General features: G+C 50.6%; 1 protein-coding gene across 8 annotated transcripts in view; it reads left to right on the top strand.

Moving 5' to 3' along the window:
- Positions 1 to 12,076: 12,076 nt before the first annotated feature.
- Positions 12,077 to 27,525, top strand: part of SULF2 (sulfatase 2) — a 129,793-nt gene continuing 114,344 nt past the window's right edge. For 2 of the 8 annotated variants that reach the window (XM_054675020.2, XM_016938080.4), the window contains exon 1: positions 12,077 to 12,656. The gene's annotated coding sequence lies outside the window, so the exon portion shown is untranslated. Of the gene's footprint in view, positions 12,864 to 13,188; positions 13,350 to 27,525 lie in introns of those variants that run through there. The other 6 variants (XR_010154266.1, XM_063803087.1, XM_016938079.4 and 3 more) reach the window with 5 other exon arrangements.

Raw genomic sequence — 27,525 nt, 5'->3', positions numbered from 1 at the left:
AGGGGAGGAGATTGAGGAGGAGGTGATTTCTGACTTATAATGGATAGAAGTGGCAGTCACTCCAAAGGCAAACACAGCAAGAAGAGCAGGTTTGGGAAGGAAGGTCAGGAGTTCAGACCCAGGCACACTAGCTTGAGTTGCCTTCAAAACATCCAGGTGGAGATGTCAAGATGTCTGTTGGATAAATGAGATGTCTGTTGGAACTCAGAGGAGTGGCAAGAACAACAGTGACCATCACCCTGCAGACATAAATGAGGGAAAGGGTGTGGATTTTAAGAGTCATGTATGTATGTTTCTTTTTTCTTTTTTTATTTTTATTTTCTTGTTTTTTTTTGAGACAGGGTCTCACTCTGTCGCCCAGGCTGGAGCACAGTGGCACAATCATGGCTCACTGCAGCCTTGACCTCCTGGGCTCAAGCGATCCTCCCACCTCAGCCTCCCAAGTGGCTGGAACTACAGGCACGTGCACCCATACCCAGTTAACCTATGGTTTTGTTTTGCTTTTGGCAGAGACAGGGTTTTGCCATGTTGCCCATGCTCAAACTCCTGAGCTCAAGTGATCCACCGGCCTTGGCCTCCTCCCAAAGTGCTGGGATTACAGGTGTGAGCCACCAGGCCCAGCCATGTTTCTTAAAAAAACAAAAGTTTAATTTTAAAAAAGTTTATTATTTCATTTCTATGGACATGGAAAAAAAATGTTGAGTTATGATACAATATACAAACATAAAATTTACCATCTTAAACATTCATTTATAGACACTTGAGTTGCTTTCACCTTTTGGCTATTGTGAATAACGCTGCTATGAGCACGGGAGACAAATCTCTCTTCAAGTCCCTGTTTTCAGTTCTTCGGGGTATATACCTAGAAGTGGGATGGATGGATCATATGGTGATTCTATGTTCAATTTTTTGAGGAACTGCCATATTGTTTTCCACAGTGGCTGCACTCAAAGGTTTTACATTCCCACCAACAGTGTACAAGAGTTCTAATTTCCCCATAGCCTCACCAACACTTGTGATTTTCTGGTTTTTGACAGTAGCCATCGTAAAGGGTGTAAGTTGGTCTGGCCAAGGTTTTTGAACTACAGATGTCACAGAGGTACAGAGCAAGAAAAGGACTTATGCAACATCATAATAAGCCAGGGAGATGTTCTGGTCATACCTACATCATTATCAACCTCATGAACTTGGATCAGTTGGGGGTGCTCTTGGCTACAAGTAGCAATGTTATGAAAGCATTTGCTGTCTTGTTAATAAGAACTCCCTGGGCTGGTCTTTTCTGCTCAGTCAGGCTCAGCCGATTGGTGACAGTGACATTGCCCTTCCTGGCCATACGTTGACTCTTCAATGCCATGCACATGTGCGCTCAGGACCACACATAGAGCAGCAGGAAGGGGGCATGAGGCAGGCCCCCTCCTTCCAAGACTCTGGCCTTTTTAACAGGAAGAAAGTGACTTCCCCAAAACCCAGCAAATACTTCCTGACATCTCATTGGCAAGAAGCAGTCAAGTGTCCACGCATATGACTGGCGCAGGGTAAGCGGTGCTAGTTAAAGCAGGGATGGCTGGGCCCCACCCACAGAGTTTCCGATTCAGTGGGACTGGGATGGGGCCCAAGATTTGGCATTTCTAACAAGTTCCCCAGTGATGCAGATGCTGCCAGTCCAGGGACAACACTTCGAGGACCACTGGCTTCAGTGATCTTGAGCTGGGTACGTGACCACCCAAACCAATCAAAGGGAAAAAGGAGGTAGGTGGTGGTAAAATACAAGACTTTCTGTCACAAACTCTGTGGAGCTCACTTGTATCTTTTTTGCCCACTAGACTCTAGGCCCCCTGGGAGCAAGGGGTCACGAAAGTCACCTTTTTGGGCCTTGGGGTCTTGATACAGTTACTGTGACTTGGTGGCAACTTTAAACAGATTTTTCAAATGAGTGGATAAATGAACATGTCACCAAAGATGTCCAAGGCTGCTGCACCCTCAAGTCACCTTGATCAAAACACCCTCCTGGAACCCATGCAGGCAGCCTCCAAAACACAAAGCAGGCTGGGCACAGTGGCTCATACCTGTAATCCCAGCACTTTGGGAGGCCGAGGTGGGCAAATCACGAGGTCAGGAGTTTGAGACCAGCCTGGCCAATGGGTTGAAACCCCGTCTCTACTAAAAATACAAAAAATTAGCTGGGCGTGGTGGCAGGCGCCTGTAATCCCAGCTACTCAGGAGGCTGAGGCAGGAGAATCACTTGAACCCAGGAGGCGGAGGTTGCAGTCACCCGAGATCGCACCACTGCACTCCAGCCCGGGCGACAAAGCAAGACTCAAAAACAACAACAACAACAACAACAAAAACACACAAAACACAAAGCAGCCCCTTCTCTACCAGGACGGCAGCTTCCCTACAAAGCAGCTCAGGTGTCTTCCCTGTCAGCCTGTCCTCCCGGGGAGGCTGGCTCTCTGCTCTGCAGTGACACTGCAGGGTCAGAACTCAGCCTGTGGATAACCCAAGAACAATGCCTGTTTGGGGGTCTTCACCGCTGACACAGAGAGCCTGTGGCCATCCATCCCAAATAGTGTCTGTTAGTTGTCCACTGGGATGTGGTCCCTTGTTGAAGTCAAAGAAACAAGCCCTTAATTCACTAATCGCCTAAACAGACACCACCGGCTGAGAACTCCAATAGCCCGGCATGTGATGCCTTATGACCCTGAGTGAATGCAGCTGCAAACAGGCAGTACCTGTTACATATTCCTTAGCCACAGGGGAAACTTCTGGAAAGTTGCTAGCATGGAATATGATTAATGAAGACGAAAATGCCTTATCGTTCTGTTCTACATTCACACTCACATGTGATCCACGCAGTGGTCCTGAAAGGATCCAAGGCTGGGGGAGATCTGGGAGTCCGTTTACCGACGAGGATCTGCTACTCAGAGCTGACGTCCCATATATGTGCAGTGAATATTCAATCAGCAGTAGCTGTGATACTCATAAATCACTGGCTCTGAGGTGAAGGGGAACCGACTAGGATAAGCCAGGCTCACCCCAGAGGCCTCTGCTGCAAGCCTGGTTGGCAGCCCAGCCCTTGTGGGTACCAGGACCTGCCAGAGCCATAGACGACCGGATATAAGCACAAATTGATGAGTCACCCAAGAGCCATCGCAGGGTGAGGACAGACCTGGGTGCCAAGTAGGCAGCGATTCCACCAAGTCCTGGCAGAGGACCAGGCTGTGACGGACAGGAGACACCTTTCAGGTCAGACTCACGTGGCAAGGCAAGGTCTTGCTGGAAGGCAGGCAAGGAAATGCTCCAGCAGGAGCCCAGCAGAGACCGGCCCTGGGTGCTGATCAGGACCAAGCTGGCCCCAGCCTCTGTCCGGGGTTGCACAGGGCTCAGGGAGCTGCGCCAAGGTGGAACAAGAGTAGAGGCCGGGGGCGGTGGCTCACGCCTGTAACCCCAGTACTTTGGGAGGCCAAGGTGGGCAGATCACTTGAGGTCAGGAGTTTGAGACCAGTCTGGCCAACATGGCGAAACCCCATCTCTACTAAAAATACAAAAATTAGCTGGGCGTGGTGGCGTGTGCCTGTAATCCCAGCTACTTGGGAGGCTGAGGCAGGAGAATTGCTTGAACCAGGAAGTCGGAGGTTGCAGGGAGCCGAGATCACACCCCTGCACTCCACCCTGGGTGACAGAGCAAGACTCCATCTCAAAAATAAATAAATAAATAAAAGAGTCGAAGCCCTGGGTCCTCTTCTCCCCTGTGTTAGCCTTACTATGTGTTCTTGGGGGTGGTGCTTCACCCCTCTGGAACAGTGAGCCTCACATACCTGACTCTGGGCCATGCAGGGGCCAGGCTGGGCCTCCTGACACCCACTGACTCCCTGCTAGCAACCCCAGTTCCCATCTCCCATCCCCCCACTCTAACTTCCAGGGCAGATAGGATGTATGCACTGGGGAGTGGACACAGTGCTCTCTCCAGCCAGGTGGAAATGGGACCAGCCCCTCCCTCCTCACCCCCTCCCCAGACACTATCCACAGCCCAGATGGGCTTTCATGCACCTCAGCAGCCGGCCTCCCACCCTCTCCCCACCACCACAACCAAAACTGCTTCTGTGGATGCCTATTGGCATGTTTTGAAGTTACCTACACATTTATTTCAGGGTCAACTAGTCCTGAGCACCTCTGGGGAAACCTTATACCACCCTCCTTTTCCCCCAGGACTCCCCAGGGAGCGGGAGTTCTCAGCCCTGGCGCAGGCTGGAGCCACCTAGGCAGCTTTGAAAACCACCCATGCCCATAAGGGATGGAACTGGGAAGCTGACAATGTTCCAAAACCGGATTACAGTAATGGTTGCACAACTTGGGACATTTAAAAATCATTCAATGGTACACTTAAAATGGGTGAATTTTATGGTATGTAAATTATACCTCAATAAACTTGTTTTAAAAAAAAATACCCAGGCCTGGATCTATCACTGAACCATTAAATCAGAATCTCTGATTTGGGGCCTGGGCTGAGATTCCTGCTCTGGTGTCACCGTGGGGACATCCTCTTTCCACTGCCACCATCACTCATTCACCCTGGGAGAAGAGGAGTGATCCCCCCGCCCGCCCCAATTCATTGATGGGCATATCCATTTCCTAGAGCAGTTATAACAATAACCATGAACTGGGTGACTCAAAACAGCAGTAATTGACTCTCTCATAGTTCCGGAGGCCAGAAGTCCAAAATCAAGGTGCCAGCAGGGCCACACTCCTCCAAAGGCTCCAGGGAGGGTCTTTCCAGCTGCTGGTGGCTGCCAGAATCCCTGATGTCCTTGGCTGGCAGCAGCATCACTCTGATCTCTGTCTCCTCCTTCACATGAACTTCTTCCCTGTATCTCTACGTCCCCACTCTCTCTGTCTCTCTTTTTTTTTTTTTTTTTTTTTTTTGTGAGAGAGTCCTGTTCTGTCACCCAAGCTGGAGTGCAATGGCGCAATCTTGGCTCACTGCAATCTCTGCCTCCTGGATTCAAGTGATTCTCCTGCCTCAGCCTCCCTAGTAGCTGGGATTACAGGTGCACACCACCAAGCCCAGCTAACTTTTATATTTTTAATAGAGGTGGGATTTCACCATGTTGGCCAGGCTGGTCTCAAACTCCCGACCTCAAGTGATCCACCCATCTTGGTCTCCCAAGTGTTGGGTTTACAGGCATGAGCGACCATGCCTGGCCCCCACTTTCTCTTCTTAGAAGGATACCAATCATTGGATTAGGGTCCACCCTAATCTAAGTATTACACCCTCATCTTAACTATCTGCAGCTGCAAGGTCCCCAATTCCACATAAGGTCACATTCTGAGTTTCTGGATTGGCATGAATTCGGGTGGGGGGACACCGTTCCACCCAGTACAGTAGAAATGCTAGCTGAGTCAACTGCATTAAAGCCGGTCATCCCATTACCTATATTACATACACACTTTCCTGGGTAGACTACCTTATTTATTTCCAGTTAAATGCAATTTTTATCGTCAAGATTTCCAACACTTCTGTTAGTTTCCTAACTGGAGTGTAGTGGTGCGATCTCAGCTCACTGCAACCTCCGACTCCCGGGTTCAAGCAATTCTTGTGCCTCAGCTTCCCGAGTACCTGGGACCACAGGCGTGTGCCACCACACCCAGCTAATTTTGTATTTTTAGTAGAGATGGGGTTTCATCATGTTGGCCATGTTGGCCAAGCTGGTCTTGAACTCCTGACCCCAGACAATCTGCCCACCTCGGCCTCCCAAAGTGCTGGGATTATAGGCATGAGCCACCACGCCCAGTCCTAACTCATTTTTTTTTTTTTATTGCAGCTTTAGCTGAAAAGCATCTTTACCTACATGCCCCTGCATATGGACATCCAGTACCAAATATTCTCTTTGTAAAAATGTACAGGCTGCTGGGTGTGGTGGCTCATGCCTATAATCCCAGTACTTTGGGAGGCCAAGGCAGAAGGACTGCTTGAGCCCAGGAGTTCGAGACCAGCCTGGGCAACGTAGTGAGACCTCATCTCTACAAAAAAATCAAAAAAATAGCCAGGTGTGGTGGCATGCACCTGTGGTCCCAGAAACTCAGGAGGCTGAGGTGAGAGGATCATTTGAGCCCAGAAGGTCGAGGCTGCAGTGAGCCATGATTGCACCACTACACTCCAGCCCGGGCAACAGGGCAAGACCTTGCCAAAAAGAAAAAAAAGTACAGGCCAGTAATAAGGTAAAATTCACAACAGAGTCTACCTACCAGAGTGGACTGGGAGGGAATCCACAGAGTCAGACCCTTGCCAGCGGGTTCACTCTCATTTAGCAGAGAGAAGTCTCTGTTTGTCCTCTTCTCTCCAGGTTCCCTGCCTCGGCTCCTGTGTGAGCTTCCAAGGGCTGGTCTCAGGGGTGAGAATCAAAATGTTTAACCACAGGCCCTGACCCATCAGCCCAGATGCCTGCTGTAAACAACCAGAGCTTTTTCCAGGCAAATGTTGACCTAGCTGGTCTCACACAGGGCAGCATCAGCACTTCCAAGAAGTTCTCCCAGGGGCATTGTGCTTGGAGACAGTTTCTGTGTGAGCCTGTGAACAGCCAGTGGTGCTTAAAACCGTGGGCCTCTGGCCAGCCTATTCAACATTAATCGTAAGTGCTTATGAAAGGTTGGCGTTAGATGCCAGATTCTGTTCTAAGCTCTTGGTATATAAGCTCATTAATAACTCGCAACAGTCCTAGAAGGTGGAGAGATGATTGTCATTGTCCCTATTTGGCAGGTGAGTTTAAGGAACACAGGCCCACAGTAACACACAGTTGGTGCGTGGTAGCACTGGGATTGAAGCTGTGTGGATTTAGCTCTAAAAACTAGGGTCCAATCCCTCCATTTTACCACCTCTTCTGTTTGAAAACATCACATATGGGATATTCATTCCTTCATTTAACAAATATCTGTCGAGTGTCTACTCCATGCAAGACAGTGTTCTGGGCACTGCAGCTACAACAGTGAACAAATGGACACGGCCCCTGCTCTCCTGCAGGTAGTGTGGGGTGGGGAGTGGGGAGGGGGACATAGACCGCGGTCACAGACAGAAAATAAAACCAGAATTTCAGATAGTGGTATGTCATAGGAAGACGCTAAAATGGGGAGGGAGGATAGAGTGATTGGGAAGCATTTTTAGGTGAAACAGACAGGGACAAACTCTCCCAGGGGGTGACATTATGCTGAAACCCAAGTAATGAGAAAGAGTCTTTGGAGCACAATCTTGGGAGAGAGATGCCAGGGAGAGGCCACAGAAAGTGCAAAGGCCCTGAGGCAGGAAAAGGCTTGAGGAACAAAGTGAAAGATACCTTTGTGTCTCTGTGAGCAAGGGAGTGATTACGGAATTACTGTTCATTTCCTTTGGTGTGATAATAATAGGGAGGTCACCTGGGAAAACAACTGATTCTTAGGAGATGCCTGCCCAAGTCCTGAGGGGTAATGTGTCATCATGTCTGCAACCACCTCTCAAATGTTTCTGCAACTTATAAAGCACACATGGCAAAATATTAGCAACTGTTGATTCTAGGTGGAGAGTATAAGTGTGTCCACTGTACTATTCTTTCAACTTTTCCATGTGAAATTGTCATAATAAAAATGGAAGCAAGACAGCAGCGAAAGATGTTGGAGTGCCAGGCAGGAGCAGGATCGCGTCTCCATCTAAGAGGAGGAGATTTTAGGCTGAAGAGTGGCGTGATCTGGTTTCCTTTGGCATCATTGCCTCAACTGCCCTGGATTTCAAAGTCTGGCTTTGCAGACCATGAAGGAGTGTCTCTCTCAGGAGCACAAGACAGCATGTTTCCAATTCTGATTTAGTGAACACTCATTGTGTACCTTCCAGCCAGGCGTTGTGTGTGCGTTTTACCTTTATCAATCTCACTTAATCCACATGACAGCCAGCAATGTCCTCGATATTATCCTCATTCTTAAGATAAGGAAACTGAGGCCCGGGAAGATCAGCCAAGGAGGGGCCAGACAGTGGAGGCAGAGCCTAGGTTCGTTAGAAACCTCAGCCCTGGGGGGGCCCTAAGTCATCATTCCACTTTTACTAAATCACCATCAACATTCATCATAATTGATTAATTAATTATGATCAAAGCTTAAAGGTGATTTTTCTGAAATATGATTGCAAAACTAGATGCACTGTTCCAGAGAGAGCCTTAAAGTGAATTGCACTAATGGTCAAATGGATCCTGCTTTTCCCCCTGAGAAAACTATCATCCAACAGAGTTCCAAGCACTCTCCCTTGTCCACAGAGATCTGCAGCTGTGCTGCCTGGGGCCACATTACTCATTTTAATATTCAATTGCACATTTGCTGATGCTGTCTGTGTGCCTGGATTTCATCACATCACAAAATATGTGGAACCCACATCTTTAATATTTCTTGCCTGCTTATCCAAAGGAAAACCACTAGTGTGGTAAGCAACTAGACAAATTGTCCTGTTATCTGCGTTCTTAGAACAGTATCTTAAATGGAGGCAGCCCTACTGTCTTTCACTGGTAAGAATTCAGAATAAACATCATCATTCTTTGAAATCACTCATAAGCAGCCCCCAGGAGACTGCAATTATACCCGTTTATAATTCTCCTCCCTCCCAAACTAACCCTTGATTCATAAATGTGCACTTTTCGGCGTCAGGCATTAGAATAAATTAGACTATACAATTATGTGTAATTAAAGGGGAAAATGGGTACCGTGCTGCAAAGATTAGCCGTGTTTTGCTGAAGTAAAGCATGTCTGTGTCAGCGTGCTGGCCCAGGGAGGCAGCATGAAATACAATTAATGTTCTTCTTACTTAATGGGGGTTTATGGTACTGTTTTTCATTATCACAGTATCTCAAGAAATATAAACAGTTTTCTCTAACGCAATTGCATTTCTACTGACAACACAGCTTGGGTCTAAATGAAAATTCAGCAGAATTAACCACAGGTTTATATTGTTATGGATGATCCTGGAATCTGTATTTTAAAAGCCATGCAAAACTGTCTGCACTCAGGAGCTGAGAAGTTTGATCTCAACCTCCTGAGAGTGGTTCTGCAGCCTCTTCTGCTCTTGTAGAAGCAACTTACAGCCAAACTTGTGTGCATTATTAAAGCCACCTGTGCCCCAGTACTACGGCTCGCATTCCCAAGCCTCCCGTCTGCAGCCATGTTCCTTCTTCTAACGTTTCTCCTTTACACGCCAATTTGTTTGAGACATGTTAAAAGCTTGACTTTTACAACCCTCATAAAATCCCATCGACTCCAACCCAAATCCAGCCAGAAGTGCTCGGACAATCAGATTGAGTTTCAACCACTTGATGGAGATAAAGAAACACATAGCAAGAATGATTTTTTTTATTGTTACATATGAGTCAAGGGAATAAAACAGCAACTCCGGCCTTGCAAGGGAGATAGAACCGGAAGGCTGTTCTGCACAAAAGGGCTGCCAAGGAATCTGCAGAGGGAAGAAACGAGGCATGGAGGCGTCAAGAGAAAGGTCCCCCTGAGGTTAAATCAACAATGCTGGGGAGAATGGGGCGGCGTGAGGAGCTTGAAAAGCTTGGTTGTCCAGCTAGGATGGTCAGGATCATACCAAGAGATGTCATGGGGGATGAGGGATGTGGGAGGAGAAAGGCTGTCTCCGTGTGGGTGGAGGCGGCAGGGGCTGGAGTATCAGGAGGCTGTGGGGGTGCCCAGGATTCTGCTGAGCCCCACCAAGGCCCGGCTGAGCGACTTCCCAGGCTGGGGGACATGTGAGCCCTCGGGGCCCCTCATGTATCCCAGGCAGACACCGAGCTCCAAGCTCCGGAACGGGGCCTGCGGTCCCCACTGGCCTGGAAGGACCTGGAAAACAGGCTGAGGCCTTGAACCCAGAGGACCAGGGAGTTTGCTGGGAATTATGGGGAAGAAACATGGCCAGAGGAGCTTTGCAGACCCTCTGACCTCATGGGTGTCTGAGCCAGTAAGTCCAGACTAAAACGCATGACCCATAGCACCTGCCTACAATGAACACACACATACATGCTCGGACACACAGGTACACATGCATGCACACACAAGATCTGTCCCCGTCTACTTAAGGAAGGATAAGGGGCCAACATAGACGTTACCATGTTTGGTAATGTCCAGCAACAATGGAAACAACATATCCAAAAAGATAAGCAAATGCCACGTGTCCGCCAGGCCCACAGCCCCAGAAGAAGGGATTGTAAGCATCCCCTCTCTGACTGGGGTTACCTGATGAGCAGAGAAGGATGGAGTGAAACATTGTGGGCAGGATCCATATGGGTATGAGAGAGCCATGTTCAGGAACTTGAGGACCTAAGGGCATAGTGTGGTAATGCAGTGGGTTTTTTTTTAGACTTTTTTTGCCATGGAAATTTCCCCACCCCTGAAATATTCTCCAGAACCCAACATAAAAAGTAGGAGGGAGGCAGATCCCATTCCTGGGCCTCCCTCCACCACCCCAGGCCCCAGAAGCACCACCAAGGGGCTCTGAGGATTCAGTAAGAAAATTGCTTCTGCAGTGGGGTACATGTCCCCAAACCAGGGACAGCATCAAAAGGGTTGAAATCCCACTGGCCAAGTTTTTGACTATAGGCAAGACCTTTTATCTCTCTGAGCATCAGTTTGCTTGAAAGATTGTCAGGAGGATTACATGAAATGACCCGGTGGAAACAGCCATTGACCGCAGAACCTGCCAGAGTTGCACTGTCCAGCATGGGACCCCTGAGCCACATGTGGCTGGTCCCAATTGAGATGTGCTGTAAGTTTAGAATGTACACCAGATTACAAAACTTAGTAAGAAAAAATAATGTAAAAATATCTCATTAATTTTATATTGATTACATGTTGAAGAGATCGATTTTGGATATACTAGGTTAAGTAAACTGTATTATTAATATTAAAATTAATTTCACCTGCTTTTTTCAGACAGGGTCTGACTCTGTCACCCAGGCTGGAGTACAGTGGAACAATCATGGCTCACTGCAGCCTTCACCTCCCAGCCTCAAAGTGATCCTCCCACATGAGCCTCCCGAGTAGCTGGGACCACAGGCACATGCCACTATGCCCAGCTTAATTTTTGTATTTCTTGTAAAGATGGAGTTTCACCATGTTGCCCATGCTGGTCTGGAACTCCTGAACTCAAGTGATCCGCCCACCTCGGCCTTCCATACTGCTGGGATTACAGGCGTGAGCCACTGTGCCCGGCCCTCACCTGTTTCTTTTTACTTTCTAATGCCACTACTAGAAAATTCTAAATGATATATATGTCCTTCTGCAGAGATGAGGCGGAAGGAGAGGGGTCTCCATTATTTTTCGGTCTATGATGGTGAAGCCTGACATTCTGTCCCAGGGCAAAGAAGGTGGGAGCTGTTCAGCCTTATCAGTGATGCCAAAGGTAGGGCCAGCACCTGACTTGGAAAAGCAAGTTCAAGGTTTTTCTGATTTATTTAGGCTCTAACTTGATTGGCGTGGCTAACAGAGGTTATGGGGAGGAGCCTAGAGCTCCAAACCCAGTCAGGAGATCCGATTTGAATTTCAGATTTAAAAATGAATGATTTTTTAGTACTAAGTTCCTCCCCGTGGATGTCTGTATTTATTTGTTAAGTCTGACAACTCTACCATGGAGGATCATATCAGAGAAAGGAGATGCTAGGTTGAAAAGTAAAAACATCCTAGGATTTAAGAGCATAAGCCGGGAGCTAAGGCTTCTTGGCTTCACAGGATCCACCACTTATAATTGTGTGATCTTCGGACAGTTACTAAACCTCTCTTGGTTTCCATGGTAAAACGGGCATAGTAACTTACTGTGTGAGATTGTCACAAGATTTAATAAGTTACTGCTGTTTACAAGTGCTTTCCCACAGCGGCGTCTGTTTCCCCTTAGCTAGCAACTCGGCTGTGTTTTCTGCAGCTGCTGGTGAGTTCTCTGCCCGCTCTTTGCCCACCCGCGTCAGGCCGGTCCCCCTCCGGCCTCTTCTGTGGCGCGAGGGACAGCAGAAACCACGGTAGACAGCACCCCCTTGAGTCGAATTCCTCCCCTTTCGGAGGAAGCCGGTTTCTCCTTTCTATGCTACTCCCGGGCCATTTCTGGACAACAGCTGCTATTTTCACTTGAGCCCAAGTTAATTTCTCGGGGAGTTCTCGGGCGCGCACAGGCAGCTCGGTTTGCCCTGCGATTGAGCTGCGGGTCGCGGCCGGCGCCGGCCTCTCCAATGGCAAATGTGTGTGGCTGGAGGCGAGCGCGAGGCTTTCGGCAAAGGCAGTCGAGTGTTTGCAGACCGGGGCGAGTCCTGTGAAAGCAGATAAAAGAAAACATTTATTAACGTGTCATTACGAGGGGAGCGCCCGGCCGGGGCTGTCGCACTCCCCGCGGAACATTTGGCTCCCTCCAGCTCCGAGAGAGGAGAAGAAGAATGCGGAAAAGAGGCAGATTCACGTCGTTTCCAGCCAAGTGGACCTGATCGATGGCCCTCCTGAATTTATCACGATATTTGATTTATTAGCGATGCCCCCTGGTTTGTGTGTTACGCACACACACGTGCACACAAGGCTCTGGCTCGCTTCCCTCCCTCGTTTCCAGCTCCTGGGCGAATCCCACATCTGTTTCAACTCTCCGCCGAGGGCGAGCGGGAGCGAGAGTGTGTCGGGTGAGTGTGCGTCTGTGTGTCCCGGCGAGGGTGCGCGCTCGGCGCCGGGAGCGCGGCCAGCCGAGTCCGGAGGCATCGGGAGGCCGAGAGCCGCCGGGACCCCAGCTCTGCGTTCACTGCCCCGTCCGGAGCTGGACTTCGGGGCCGGGGCCGTGCGCCGGGGACAGGCAGGGCCGGGTCGCGGGCCGCGCGTCCCCCAGGCCGGAGGTAAAAGCGCTAGCGCGCGGAGGGCTCGAGGAGGGCACCGCGGCTGGGCCCCCCGCGCCCCGGGCCCCAGCCGTCCGCGGCTCCCGGCCCGACGCTCCCCGCCCCGGAGCGCGCCCGCCTCCCCTGCGCGGAGGCCGGCGGGCAGGCGAGCGGGGGGCGGTAGCGCCGTGCCAAGGGGCTGGCTGGGGCAGCGCGGCCGGCCGGGCTGGGGCGATTTAAGAGCGGTCCGGGCGGGGTGCGGAGCCGGACTTTGGCTGGGGCGGCGCGCGGGGCGGGGGCCGGGGGCGGTGGCGGCGGCGCTGGGGGGCGGGGAGGAGGCAGGAGGAGGAGCAGCAGCGCTCGCCGGGGGATGCAGCAGCGGCAGCGGCGGCGGCAGCAGCAGCAGCGGCGGCGCGGAGTCCCCTGCGCCCCGCGGCCCGGCCGGGCTGCGGCAGAGGCGGCGGCGGCGCCCCGCTCCGGGTGAGGTTGCCGGGGCCGTGCGCGCTGGTGAGTGGGGCGGGGGGGGGCAGGTGGGTGGCTGGGGGACGCCGGGCTCGGGCGAGGGCTCGCGGCGGCCGGAGCCTTCCCCGGCGTGAGCCCGGCCGCGAGCGCCGCCCAGGTGAGCCGGGGCTGGTCCGGACCGCCCGGCTCCGGCCCCAGCGCTGCTTGCGGAGGTGGGTCCGGGCGGGCGGGCGGGAGGCTCCGGCGCCGGCCGGCCGCAGAGGGATGACCTGTTTGACCCCGCTGGCTGGCGGGCGGGCGAGGACTTCCCGCCGCGCCCCTGACCCGCGGACGCGCCACACCGAGCCCAGGCGGCCCCGGGTGGGGGAGCGCGCCTGGGCCGGCCATCCGCAGGGGCATGGCCTTGTTGACCCTTAGGGTTTAGACCCAAGGGACCGGTAGATGCCAGCCCACGTGGGGCTTGTCCGGGCAGGACTCGGGGAAGCAGTGGGCCGGATCTTCAGAGTGGTTGGAAACTCGCAGACACCGAAAGGACAAACAGGATCGAAAATGCAGACTTCCTCCCAGGCCAGGGCAGAACGAGTTTCCATCGTCTGGCGGAGGGATGCTCCCCTCCCCGGCTCCTCGGGGTTTCAGAAGTCTAGCGGTGAATTCTAGGAGTGCACTTTTCCAAACAAACATTCCTTATAGTAGTTCGTTCATTCGTTCTACAAGCATTTCTGGAGCACCCCCTCGTGCCGGGCACCGCGTTCTGTTCCAGGGAAACGCGGCTGAACAGGATCTGGCTCCTGCGCGCCAGAAGCTGCCGGTTCACTGGGAGGGCAGCAGGGTAGAGAGATGCCGTCTCGGGGTGGAAGATGGAAACGGAAGCCTGCAATCCTAGTTTGCACACTGGCCTCGGTCCGCAACTCCCCCACCTGCACGCAGTAGGCCCAGCACACAGTAGGAAGAGCAAGCCAGACCTGCCTGTGACGACCCTCTCCTCCTCCTCCCCCTTGAAAGCTTTGATTCATTCCCTGCCCCCTTTCTGGACAGTCTTCCTGCAGCTTGTTTTAATCACTTTTTGAGTTAAAAGTCAATATTTAATTAACCAAGTAATTACATTCAGCTTACGTTTCAATCTGGGTATTTGCTCATCTGTGCGTGTTGGGACTCCCGCCCTCTCGCCCCTCCATCTGTCCCCTGCCTGTTTCCCACCGGGTCCACCCCCACTTTTGGGGCAGAGAAGGGGAGGCTGCGCTGGAGCAGGTTCTCAGGGGGAGACAGGGAGCAGGAGAGACGGGCTTTCTCTGGAGGACACCCCCGGATCTGCGCGCTCTCCAAATTTCAGCTTGTAGTGAATAGTGAAGGTGATTTCTTGACAGCCTCTGCCTCCCATTACAGAACCACCAGAGGGTTCTAATTAAATTAGAGCCAATCGTTAAGTATAGGAACGGGGTAGGGAGGACAGAACGAAGGCCCCTTCCCTGTAAGAGATGTTCTCCCCAGCTTCGTCTGTCCCACATCATAGAGAAGAGAAAACTCATCCAGACAGCCTGTCGGATGTGTAATTTAGCGTTCTAATAAGCAGCTTGAAAGGCGAAGGTGGTGGGCTGGGCAGATGGCATGTTGGACCTTTGTACATGAAGGCCTCTTCCTTCCCCAGCTAAATTTATGTACATAAAGGCCGTGATGTTGGCATCACTGCTGCAGCTGAGGGTCAATGTGGGTTTGGGCTTTGTGTGTACTTCTTGGGTTTTTTATTTGAATTTATGGCTTTTTCTGAAACCCTAATAACATGTTAAATTTTCAAACTTGAGAGTAGAGTGATGAGTTGACTGTAAAAGTCTGGTCTTGGAGGAGGACAGCATAGCAGTGTGTGTGCGTGCACGTACATTTCCCCCAGTTCAGCTGCTGTCCGAAGAACCCAGTTGATATGCAGTTTCACACCTGATTTGGACCTGATTTGGGAGATAACATTTCCTTCTCACTTTTTCTGGCACTGGTTAGTTTATCTGCTTGGACCTGCCTCAAGAGGGCAGCTGGGTTAACCAGGCAGAATATCACCCAACTCTGTCAAGCTTTGGCCATTATCTGATCTTAGACTTTAGTCCTGCAGAAGGAGTCCAGAAGCCCTGTCCTACAGAAAAATATCAGCATTTCTGACCAGCTTGTAGTTAAAAGGTTTAGTCCAGACTTAAGATAATTGGTAACACTTAAGTAGTTTTGTATGGGCCTGATCTGAGGCATTGATCTAAGCCCTTATACCTTACTCATTAAATCCACACAAACACCCTGTGAGGTAAGTACTGCCATTGTTGCCATATTAAAGATGAGGAAACAGGCACAGAGAGAATTGTGACTTGCCTACAGCTGGTCACAGGTAGAGCTGGGATTCAAGAGGCCCTCAAGCTCCGGGGTCCACTTGGAACCACTGGACTCTCCTCCATGACCTTGGCCTTTGTCCCAGATGTAGAAGAAACACATATGCAGGGGAAGAAAACACCTTCAGACAGTCAAACTTTGCAAAGTAAAAGGCCCTTAACTTTCCATAAACCCCCACTGTTCCGACAGAGAGTCCGGGTTTGTATTTGAGGTTTTTTGCCCCAAGGAAAACATGTGTCTGCCTGGTGCTTTTTCTTCTGCTTGTGAGCAGACACACTGTCCCCCTCCCCCAGTCAAAATGCAAAGGGAAACATCAAATGCAGCTGATGGAAAAGCCAGGTGAACCAAGGTGAAGATTTCAGCCCACTCAGAGCACAGTGGCCAGAGGGCAAAAGCTCTCCTAGAGGTGAGACCTTCCTGTGGTTGGTGATGGAGTCTCGCTGGCCTGGCCCTGGGGGTGGTGCCAGGGTGCTCTGTGTCAGGCCTGGGCGGATGTGGAAGATGGGGGCCTCTCTCAATGCTGACCTGCAGGTGAGGGGGCCCTCCCTGAAACCTGCTTTCTCTGGGCCTCCTTGGAATGGGCCTTGGTGGAGATCTACAGACAGCCCTGGCCCAGCCGGATTGAAGGCACTGTCTAATTGGGAGAGCATTAAGATCGTTATAATTAATTGGCATCCCGATAAATGGCATGGTTGCCTAATTGGGGTGGTTGCTAGGGAACGAGGCCTCACTTGGAGCCTAAAGGGGAAGAAGCGCTGGGCTGGCCACAGTTGGGTGTCAGGGTACAGAGCCAGCAGTGAATGGACCGGAAGGGAGAGCAGTCCATCCGTATCTGCTGGTGTTTACTGAGCAGCTGCTGTGTGCAAGTTGCAAATGGAGTATCAGTTAGGGGTACTTGCTTAGAAGAACTGTAAAGTAATCAGGTTCCTTTCTCTTGCAAGCAACAGAAAAAGAGAAGAAAAAAACTCAAGCCAGCTTAAGGAGAAAAGAAGTGGACTTACTGGTTTTCATAACCAAAAGTCTTCAGGTGACTAACTCTAGCTTCAGACACAGCTGGACCCACAGCTCAGATTTTGTAATGAGAATCCATTCCTATCCACCGCTCCTCTGCCTTCCATGAGGCTGATGTCTCTCTCCAGCTCTGGGGCAGGCAGTCCCTGGCAGCTGTGGGCACCGTGGCTAGGAGAGCCAGACTGCCTGGCTCCCTGCCCAGCAGTGGGATCTGGGGCATGCTACTTAACCTTTCTGTGCCTTGATGTTCACATCCAACAAATGATGATGATCATAGCACCTGTCTCCTGCTTGTGGTACGCATGAAATGAGATGATCAATGTCAAGTGCTTAGCAGGGCGTCTGACCCAGGTGAGCCTTCAGTAGGCATTGACTGTTACCATAACTTAGGTGTCAGGACAGATGTCATGGAGCAGAGGGGTCTCATCCCCTCTGGTTTAAGCCCAAAAGGAAAGAACAAGCCTCTGATCTGGCAATGCACGCCCGAGCCCCATGGTTCCCTCTGATTGGACTGTTTTTTGTCCAAACCAGTCACTGGCTAAGGAAATGAGTTGCCAACAATTGGCTTAAGCCAGGCTCACAGGCCTCTCCCTGGAGCTGGATGGAGGCTGACTGCTGAGACCCCAAAGCCTGGAAGAAAACAGCACGGGGAGTCCCCAGTGAAAGGGAAGCCCGGTTGCTGGAGAGGCAGATGGCCAGTGCCTGCGATGATGGGCCACTAATGTGAGCAATGCTGGCCAGATGGACCCATCTTCATTTTGGCCAAGGTGGAGACTGGGGAAACACACTGCCTGGGCAATGCCTCTCCCTTCCACCAGAGCCAGGAGGCATCAAAGGCCTGACTTTTCTGCCTTACTGTCTGAAGGATGGGGCCTGGCCTTGATCCTGTGCTTTCGGGGGGCCAGGGGCAGTGTTTGTCTAACCTCCCACCATGAGAATCATCTGGCAGTATTTGTTTAAAAAGGCAAAGACCAGATCCTGTTGAATCAAACTTCTAGGGAGGGTCCTGGATGCTGGGGGGCATGACCAGTATGTCATGTGTATATTCTATATCAGCAGGAGGGTTTGGCGAAGACAGCTCTGGAGCGTGGGCCTCTTTGTCTTCCTGCCTAATGCAGGGGCTGTCAGAAGGCGGGGAAAATGCTCTAGGCCTGGCGTGCTGGCTCATGCCTATAATCCCAGCACTTTGAGAGGCCGAGGTGGGAGGATCCCTTGAGGTCAGGAGTTTGAGACCAGCCTGGCCAACATGGCAAAACCCTGTCTCTACTAAAAATACAAAAATTAGCCAGGTGTGATGGTGCTTGCCTGTAATTCCAGCTACACAGGAGGCTGAGGCACCAGAATCGCTTGAACCCAGGAGTCGGAGGTTGCAGTGAGCTGAGATCGCACTACTGCACTCCAGCCTGGGCAACAAAGTGAGACTCAGTCTCAAAAAAAAATTTAAAAGAAAAATGACTGCATGATGTGATGGGGTGGGAGGCAACTTTAGGCAGGCTGTCAGGGAGGCCTCTGTGAGGATGTGACCTTTGAACTGTGACCTAGATTTTAGGAAGGAGTCCACCTTGGAAAGATCTGGGGGAAGAGCATGCCAGGTAGAAGGAACAGCTAGTGCAAAGGCCCAGAGGCGGTGGGAGGGGCCTGTCCAAGACACCTGCTCCAAACACAAATAGAAGTCAAGTGAGGTAGGCCAGGCGCGGTGGCTCACGCCTGAAATCTCAGTGCTTTGGGAGGCTGAGGCAGTTAGATCACTGGAGGTCAGGAGTTCAAGACCAGCCTGACCAACACGGTGAAACCTCATCTCTGCTAAAAATACAAAAATTAGCCAGGCATGGTTGCACGTGCCTGTAGTCCCAGCTATTTGGGAGGCTGAGACAGGAGAATCACTTGAACCCGGGAGGCAGAGGTTGCTGTGAGCCGGGATCACACTTCTGCATTCCAGCCTGGGCAACAGAGTCAGACTCTGTCTCAAAAAAGAAAAAAAAAAAAAAAAAAGAAGTCAACTAGGGAAGAGGGTCAGGAGTAAGTGGGGGAGGGCACGTCAGAGATGAGAAATACAGGCCATGCTAAGAAATTTTAGACTTTATTTTAAATAAAATGGATAACTGTCTGGACGCGGTGGCTTATGCCTGTAATCGCAACACTTTGGGAGGCCAAGGCGGGTGGATCACCTGAGGTCAGGAGTTCAAGACTAGCCTGGCCAACGTGGTGAAACCCCATCTCTACTAAAAATACAAAAATTAGCCAGGCATGGTGGCGCGCACCTGTAATCCCAGTTACTCGGGAGGCTGCAGCAGGAGAATCGTTTGAACCCAGGAGGTGGAGGTTGCAGTGAGCTGAGATTGTGCCATTGCACTCTAGCCTGAGTGACAGAGCAAGACTCCATCTCAAAAAGAAATAAATAAAAAAATAAAATGGAGAACCACTGGAGGGTTTTAAGTCAGAGAATGATATGATTTGTGTTTCGAGAAGATCCTGCTGGCTCCTGTGAGAGGCGTGCTGTGCAGATGGAAGTGGGATCACCGGGACTGTTAGGCAACAGAGAGGGCCCGAGAGTGGCTTGGACCGTGGTGGTATCAATGGAGATGGAGTGAAATGGGGATTGGAGATGTATTTTGGAGGTAGGGCCCACAGGACTTCCTAGTGGATTGGATTACAGAGTGAGGGAAAGGGCTTTGATTCTCAACCGAGGGTGATTTTGACACCCAGGAAACATTTTAACACTATCCGGAGACAGTATAGGTTGTCCCAACTGGGGAAGGGTTGCTACTGGCATCTAGAGGGTAGAGGCCAGGGATGCTGCTTAACCTGCAATGTACGGGATGACCCCACAGTGAAAAAATGATTCAGCCCAAATATTCATGATGTATCCTGCCAAGGAGTCAAAGGTGACTAGGCAGCCTGGTGCATGGTGATTGCTAAATAGGGAAGATAGGAGAGAAGGTTTTGGGGAGGAGGAGTGATCTGGAATTCCGATGTGGAAATGTTGGGTTTGAGATGAACCCCACCTGGATGTCTGAAAGCTCAGTGGGTGGTGAATGTGGATGTCTGCAGCCGGTCGGGGCTGGCAACCTAAGTTTGGGAGTTATCGGCATATTGATGTTATTTTAAGCTGTGGGACTGGACACAATCATCCAGAGAGAATGTGTTTTGTTTTCTAGTGTGGTTTTCTCCCCCCAGCCTCCCCCTAGTGCCTGTCATGAATCTATTTGATGAATATTTTTAGCATATCCCACATGCTCACCTCTCTGACGTTTCCAAGAAGTTCCTGAAGGCTCGGGCTGAGCCTCCCCTTCTCCATCGCCTGGTTTCTCAGTGATTAACAGACAGAGCTAAATTGCTCTGCCACAGATGCCCTTGGGAAATTGCTTAAGGTCATGTGGGATCTCGGGCCTTGTGGGCAGCACGATGCCTTCTGGGTGGAACAGCTGTTGGCATGGCCTTCAGAGCTTCTCCTCCAGCCCAGACTAGGGCTTCTTGGAATTCTCTGTAACCAGAATGTTTTGAATTCCCCACATTCTCTTAATGTGATTCCAAAGCACACGTTGCCCCGTGGCCCTGGCCTCTGCCATGGAGCGTCATCTTACAGAAGGCCTGGCCCACTGCTCTGCACACCTGGGCCCAGCTTGAATCTTAGATAAATTCTATCCCAAACTCAGAGTTGTTATGGCCAGGTCTTGTGTGTGTAAGTTGGTGGACAGGGCCATCCCCAGGGACCACAAATAGTACCAAAGATGTGTTTGGCCATGTGGAAGCCAGATGTGTTAGGGGAAGAATGTGGCCAATAGCTTTTCTTATTGGCTCATGGTCAGGACCCCAGCGGGTGACTTGACCCACCCCAGTAGCCAGAGAAGAAGAGCTTTTTTGTTTTTGAGACAGGGTCTTGCACTGTCATCCAGGCTGGAGTGCAGTGGCACAGTCTCAGTTCACTACCACCTCAACCTCCCAAGCTCAAGCGATTCTCCCACCTCAGCCTCCCAAGTAGGTGGGACTACAGGCACAGGCCACCACACCCAGCTAATTTTTTTTTTTTTTTTTTTTTTTTGTGTGTGTGTGGTAGAGATGAGATCTTGCTATGTTGCCCAAGCTGGTCTCAAACTCCTGGGCTCAAGTGACCCTCCAAAAGTGCTGGGATTACAGGCGTGAGCCACCCTGCCTGGCCTGGAACTTTTTGAAAAGAGATTGAAAAAACTGTTAGCTCACAGAAGCCTTGGAGATGTTCCTGCTTGGTGAAAATCAGACCATCTGAAAGCCACATTTCTGGTCTGCTCTCGAGACAGATACTATCCATAGACTTCTGATTGCAGGCCACTTATCTGGATATTTCAGAGACCAGGAAAGCCTACTATAATTCTTAGTAGCTTAGAGTCCTGATCATTTGAATGTGAATTGAAATGGTTTCATTATGAGGAATCACATTTCTGACTGACAGTGGCTTATGCAATAGAAACATTTAATTCTCACATAACACCAAGTCCAAAGCAGGGGAGTCCAGGGGCTGGTTTTTCAGTACAACAGTGTCATCCAAGGTCCCAGGATCTTTCAAGCCTCTTCTTCTGTCCTCATCATGTCTTTGGCCTTGTTGCCTCATAGTCTCAATATGGCTGCCACAGCTCCAGACGTCGCATCACCCTACAAAGTGGGACTATAGGACAGGACTCTTTGCTGTCTCTCTTTTAATCAGAGAGTAAAATCCTTGCCAGAACACTCCCACCCTAGCAGACTTTGCTTTCTGTTTCATTGGTCCGGAGTTGGGTTTTGCACTCCCTCTAAATCAAACACTGGGAAAGGACCTGGCTCCTTCCTATCCTTCGGATCTCAGCTGAAATGTCACCTCCCTAGAATGCTGGAAGGACAACCTGTTTTATGTTTTATAACACTTATCACTCTCTGGAATTAGCCTGGTTTGCTTATTTGTCCTTTGTCTTCTCTCCCCTCACTAAAAAGCAAGCTCTGTGCTTGTAGGGACATTGTCTGTCTTGTTCATCGCTGTATCCCCAGCACTGAGAACCAGGGTGGCACTCTTTGGATACTCAGTAAATATTTTTTTGAATGAAGGAAGCAAGAAAAGAAAGAGGCTTGGAGAGCTACAGGCAGATCTGGCTCGCGTGTTTGCTCGAAGGTGACTGCTCAGGGCAAGGATGTCAAAACCTGTTAGTCATTTGCAAAAAGCTAAGCGGGTGGCTGGGAGGATTGGTTTCATACACACTCACTTGCTCCCCAGTGCCAGAGCTGGGGTTTTGTGCTAGCATTGCTTGCAGAGGAAGGATCGTCCCCTTTATGCCACGGCAGGGACCTCACAGCCTTGCAGAAGGGCTGGTGGAACCCTCCACTTCTGATGACTCTGGGGCCAAGCTAGTCTTCCAGGTCAGTGGTGTGACATTCTAATGAGGGCTCTTGGGTTAAATATTTCTGCATGTGCCCTTGAAAAGACAACTCCCTTCCCTAAATTGTCCCTTCCTGAAAGAACAGCGGTCACAGCCCAGGAGAGCAGCCTCTTTAACCTCCACTCCCCAACCTACCCTCCTGAAAGCTCACATTTACCGAGCACTTTGTACAGCCTAGTGGTGGTTTAAGTGCTCGCTCCTGTGAATGTGGAATAACTCAGCGATGTGGGGATCTTCCAACCCCGTTTTACAAAGGAGGAAAGAGACACAACGAAGTCTCTCCTTGCTCTGCCATGCTGGTAGAATAGGACATCACAGGCCACCTAACCAGGGGCTCTGTTCAGCTCGCAGAAATGTTTTGTTTGAACCTTCTAAAAAGCTGTCAGATTTGTAACAACTACGAGATTTCACATTTTAAAAATCTGGATTTTCAGCTTCTCCTGAAAAATGGGGAGATGTGGTCCCCACCATCCCCTATAGCCTGAGATTGTGAACCAATTCATTTGGCTTTTCATTGCACTTTCCCTTCTGTTTTTCTCATTGTGGAGCAATATTTCTCTGTTCCATCTCTACCAAAAGTGGCCAGATGAGAGCTGGAGAGGAAGTGGGGTGTGGAGTTTTCTTATGCGTCCACTTCACCCGTTTACATTATCTGCCTGGCCCACGTAGGCATTTGAGTTTGTCTCCCGTTGTGACACTTTGTACCCAATGGCTACACTTCCAGGGACATTGCAAGTGTCCCTGGACACTTACATTGTGCATTGCAAGTGTGTAGTAATAATAATGTCTAATATCTATTGATTACTTTTTGCCCAGCATTTCATCATCACAGCAAGCCTTTGAAGCAGGGACTAATATCATCTTCACTTTATCAGTAAGGAAACTGAGGCACTGTGTGTGATGCCCTCACTAGAACAGGAGGTCCTGAAGCTTGTTCATCTTTGTACCATCTGTGCTAGGCTTACTGGCTGTTTGAATGAATGATTAAAGGAATGAATGAATGATGTTCTCCTCCAAGTGTTCATTAGCCGAAGAGGCTGAAAGTCTTAACCTCATAGTCATTTGTGACATTTCTGTTGGGGGAATGGGCTCTGATCAGTGTCACTGAGGATTCTTGGGTTGTGTTTCTGCTGTATAACAAACCACTCCAAACTCAGTGGTTTAAGGTAACAACATTTTATTTTGGACCATTCTGTGGTTTGACCAGGTGGTTCTTCAGCTTCATGTGATATCAGCTGGCAGGTCTAAAACAACCCCATTCAAATGGCTGGCAGCTCTTGCTGGTGACCAGATGGGAGCTCAGTTATTCTCCATGTGGGCTCTGCCCTATGGCTACTTGGGCTTCCTCGCAGTATGGCAGGTTCAGGGTAGCCCGACTTCTAAGAGTGCAAAAATGAAAGCTGCCACGGTCTCTTAAGGCTTAACCGCAAAACCGGCACAGCATCACTTCTGCCACCTTCTCTTGGTCAAAACAGGTCACAAAGCCAGCCCGGTTTCATGAGGTGGGGCCCACACAAGGGTTTGAATACCAGGCAGTGTGGCTTTTTGGAGTCCACCAAAGTACCCATTCATCACAGACTGCAAGTAGCAGAGCCCAACACTTACTACCTCAAGCTGGAACAGGATTTACTGGGGGGCTTAGGAAAGGACAGGTCAGGAACTGAGGAAATTCTGGGGACCTTGGCGCAGGAGTTACTAGCAGCCTCCTGAAGGAGAGTTTCCATCCCAATGCGACAAATGCACCCCTGCTTTTTCTTTCTGCCCTTGACACTTTATTTGACAGTTGGGGACATGGTGAGAAAGTCTGATTGACCTTGGTCACATGATCACCCCTTGGCAGAGAGGATGGGGGCATCTTGGCAGAGGGGAGGGAGTCCTCAAAAGGAAGCTGGGGTGCTGTCAAAAGAAGGGGACCAGATGGACAAAAATTGTTAGAAATCTCTGCACCGCCCCTGCATAGGTGACTCCACCCCTGGCAGAGCAATGAACATTTTAAAACGAGTGAATGGACTTTGAAAGTCCAGTATAAGTAGAATGCCCAAACCTGTGTGGCAGCTTCTCCAGCTCCAGGGCCCCATAGCTCAGGTGCTGCTGGGGGTCTGGAAGCTTCTCTCCACTTTATGGGGCAAAGTCAACTCCTAGAACCCCTGCCATGCCTCAATATCCCCCTCCAGAAGATAGGGGCAGTTTGCTTCTGGCTCCTGAAAGGAGAGCATGCGCGGTAATGAGGGACCTGGGCTCAATGCCTGCACTCCCTCCTCCCAGACCCCGCCTCACCAGTGAGACTGCCTTCCACCCCAACACCTGGTGACACCCAGTGAGTCCCCACGGCAGGGGAGGCTGCTAGTAGGAAAAACTGATCCAGACTCATCTCAGCTCGCAGAGCCTCTGACCCGGGCTTTCCTCCCACTTGCCGGTCTATTTCCGGCTGCTAATTAGATTGCACAGCAAGCCACGTTGGGAAGCCGACCTGTCGTTCCAAAGGCACTCCACTCGCATCTCCAAATGTAGCAGGTGATTTGGTAAAAGTTGATTCTGACTCCTTCCCCCAGCTTCTAAAATAATTGTAAGTGTCGGGCTGTTTCCAAGGTGAACTAATGAACAGCTCATCTGCTAATAGCAGGGGCAAGCTGGCTGAGGACGGCACGCTCGCCTGTGGATTGGGTGAAAAGGAAAGAAGTAATTGGATTATTAATACCAAGCCGTCAAAATACCTTTTATTCCTTTTATATTCTTCTGGAAGGAAACGACAATCTCTGGAAACATAAATACATGTTCTGTGGGGGTAAGCAGGGCTAAGAAAATGTGGGGCTGAAAAGGGGGAGGGGGTTAAAAAGGTGGAATTGTCAGTCCTCACTGTGGCAGTCTACACTGAGAACCAGCCCACAATTAGGCGTGAATAATGACTCTGTTCAAGTCGGACTTTATTGCTTTTGGCCAAAGGCCTTTTGCAGAAATAACTTTGTAACTCCCTGCCAGGGAAGCTTTTGTCCACAGCTGAGACAAAGGAACAAAGAACAGAGGTGGGAATTTCTGTATCTGATTTCTACTTCCTCTAAACAGCCAGAAAGGACAGCGGGTGTGGCCTGCCCAGAAGGCATGGGCTGGGGCAAAGGGGTGTCCAGCCTCCCATGGGCCACACTGCTGTGCTCGGCTGCACCATGTTGGTTTCATTGTGCACATTCCCACCCCAGGGCCTTTGCACTTACTTCCTCCGTTCATAGAAAGCATTTTGCCCACAACTGGCTTCTCGCCCGCCTCTGCTCTCAGCTCAGATGCCACTTCGTTATGCCACCTCCTCATGCCAGAGAGGCCTTTCCCAATTTACTGTCCATCCTATCACCTGACAACTTCCTCCAAAGCTCTTAAGACAATCTTCATTCATTCATTTTCTCCTCCACCAAGGTATCACAGCTCCATGAGGACAGAGGCCTGGCCTGCCTTCTGGCCACTGCTGTTTCTTAGCATGTGGCACATAGTAGGTGCTCAGGAAAGATTGGATAGCTTGGAAGAGTTGCACATAGCTCCCAGGCCAAGCTCCAGCGGGGCTTTATGGAGCCCGCTCAGTGCTTAAAATAGGTTGAAAGTTTTTACTTTGGAAATGGCGTTTCCGGTATAGTCCAGGTGCCACCCCATCTCTTATCCTAAATCTAGGCCACTTCACTCACTCAGGTCTCCTGCCCGACCCTTGGACGCATTTGCATATTTGTCCCTGCTTTAGACAAAGGCCACTGCAGACAGATATCTCTCTCCAAAGGTCACCAGACAACATCCAGACTTCTTGCAATGCCAAGTCTTGTGCCAGACCGCTGGCCTCCACCAACCAGGTCCCATTGACTGGATCAAGGTGTAGTCTTCATCTTAGCCGTCCACGCACAGGGCGTTAAGTGGCGTTGATCTCATCATAAGCAGGTCATGGCAGGAGGAGGGTCGGGCAGGAGACCTGAGTGAGTGAAGTGGCCTAGATTCAGGATAAGAGACGGGGTGGGGCCTGGACTACATTGGAAATGCTATTTCCAACGTAAAAACCTTTAACTTTTCCTTTTTCCCCTTTTCCTTTTCTGCTCTCCTCCAAGCCTCTGGGTCATCAAGGAGGGAATCGCGTGAACTCCTCCTTTATGGTCTTCAAGGAGACCTACTCCCAGTGTAAGGGGAAGCTCAGAGGCCTTGGCAAGCAAGAATGTAACCACAATGTCATTGCCTTTATACTGTTGCCATCTAAGTATGGCAGGGGTTCTCACCTAGGGGCAGTTTTGCCCCCTAGGGGGACATTTGGCAGTGTCTGGAGATACTTTTGATTGTCACAACTGGGGTAGGTGCTACTTGCATCTCATGGACAGAGGCCTGTGAACACCCTGAGATACACAGCACAGTCCCCCATCGAAGAATGATCCTGCCCACGCGGCAGTAATGCCAAGGTTGAGAGACCCAGGTTTATGGCAATGGGTGCTGGTTCCTCCAAGATAGACTTTTCTTTCTAAATAAATTTATTGAAATAAGAAAGGGAATGAATGAATGAATTTAGGCCCAGATTTGGGTATTCTACTTATACCAGACTTTTAAAAATTCATTTATTTGTTCTGAGACCCTGGCATATGGGATGGAGCACAGAGGTTAACGATCAGCCCTGTCGTTCCTTTCGGAGCAGATCAGGCTGTACCATTTGCCTCAAATCGGGAGCCCCTGCCCTGGAAGCTGCCATCTTGCCAGAAACTTCCTGGGGAGCTGCCTGTAAAAAACTCTAGCAGCAGTTGATTCTGGCCCAGGTGGAAAAGCTGTGTTATCGCAGGCGGAGTTCCGGCAGGTTGGGAGATGTTTCCAGGTCTCCTGCCCAGCCAGGCATGATGAGCATCCTTCCAAGCCTGGCCCCGGAGCCCTGGCCCAGCACCCCCATTTGAAGCCTGCAGAGCCTCATCATCACTGCCCCCGCCCCCCCGCCCCCGCCCCATCCTGCCACTGACAAGCCAATACCTGCCTGATGAGAGGGGCTCCCAGGGACAGCAGCCTTCCCTTCCCTCCTGGACTCCAGGGCAACCTCCATGTTGTTGGGCAGCTTTGAGCACAGGACTCAAGGGCAGAGGCTGAGTTGGAAAATTTCTTGCCTCTGCAGAAGGGAAGCGCTGGGGGAGGTTGGGGCCTTTTTCCCCAAACGAGGTCTTATTCTTCTGTGGGGTTTTCTGGGTTTGTTAGGTGGCTTCCTTTCTACTTAAAAATAAGCTGGGGGTGGTTAAAAAATGGGAAGAAATCAATGTTTCTGGCGTACATAGAACTGAGCAGATGTGTTATCTAGAATAAGGAGGAGAGGTTGTTGTGACTCTAGCTCCCAGTACGAGCCCTTCAGTTCACCCTTCTGCCCTGCTCAGAACCCCCTGGACCTGACATCGTGGCTTTAACACCCTTGGGTCATGTGAGAAGGAAGATTGCCCACCCAGGACTTTCCGAGGCTCACGGATTCTTTGAAA

The sequence above is a fragment of the Pan troglodytes genome, chromosome 21 (assembly GCF_028858775.2).
Source record: "Pan troglodytes isolate AG18354 chromosome 21, NHGRI_mPanTro3-v2.0_pri, whole genome shotgun sequence".
Taxonomy (NCBI): Eukaryota; Metazoa; Chordata; class Mammalia; order Primates; family Hominidae; genus Pan; species Pan troglodytes.
The sequence above is the reverse complement of the archived record's forward strand: the minus strand, read 5'-3'. Positions and strand labels throughout refer to the sequence as shown.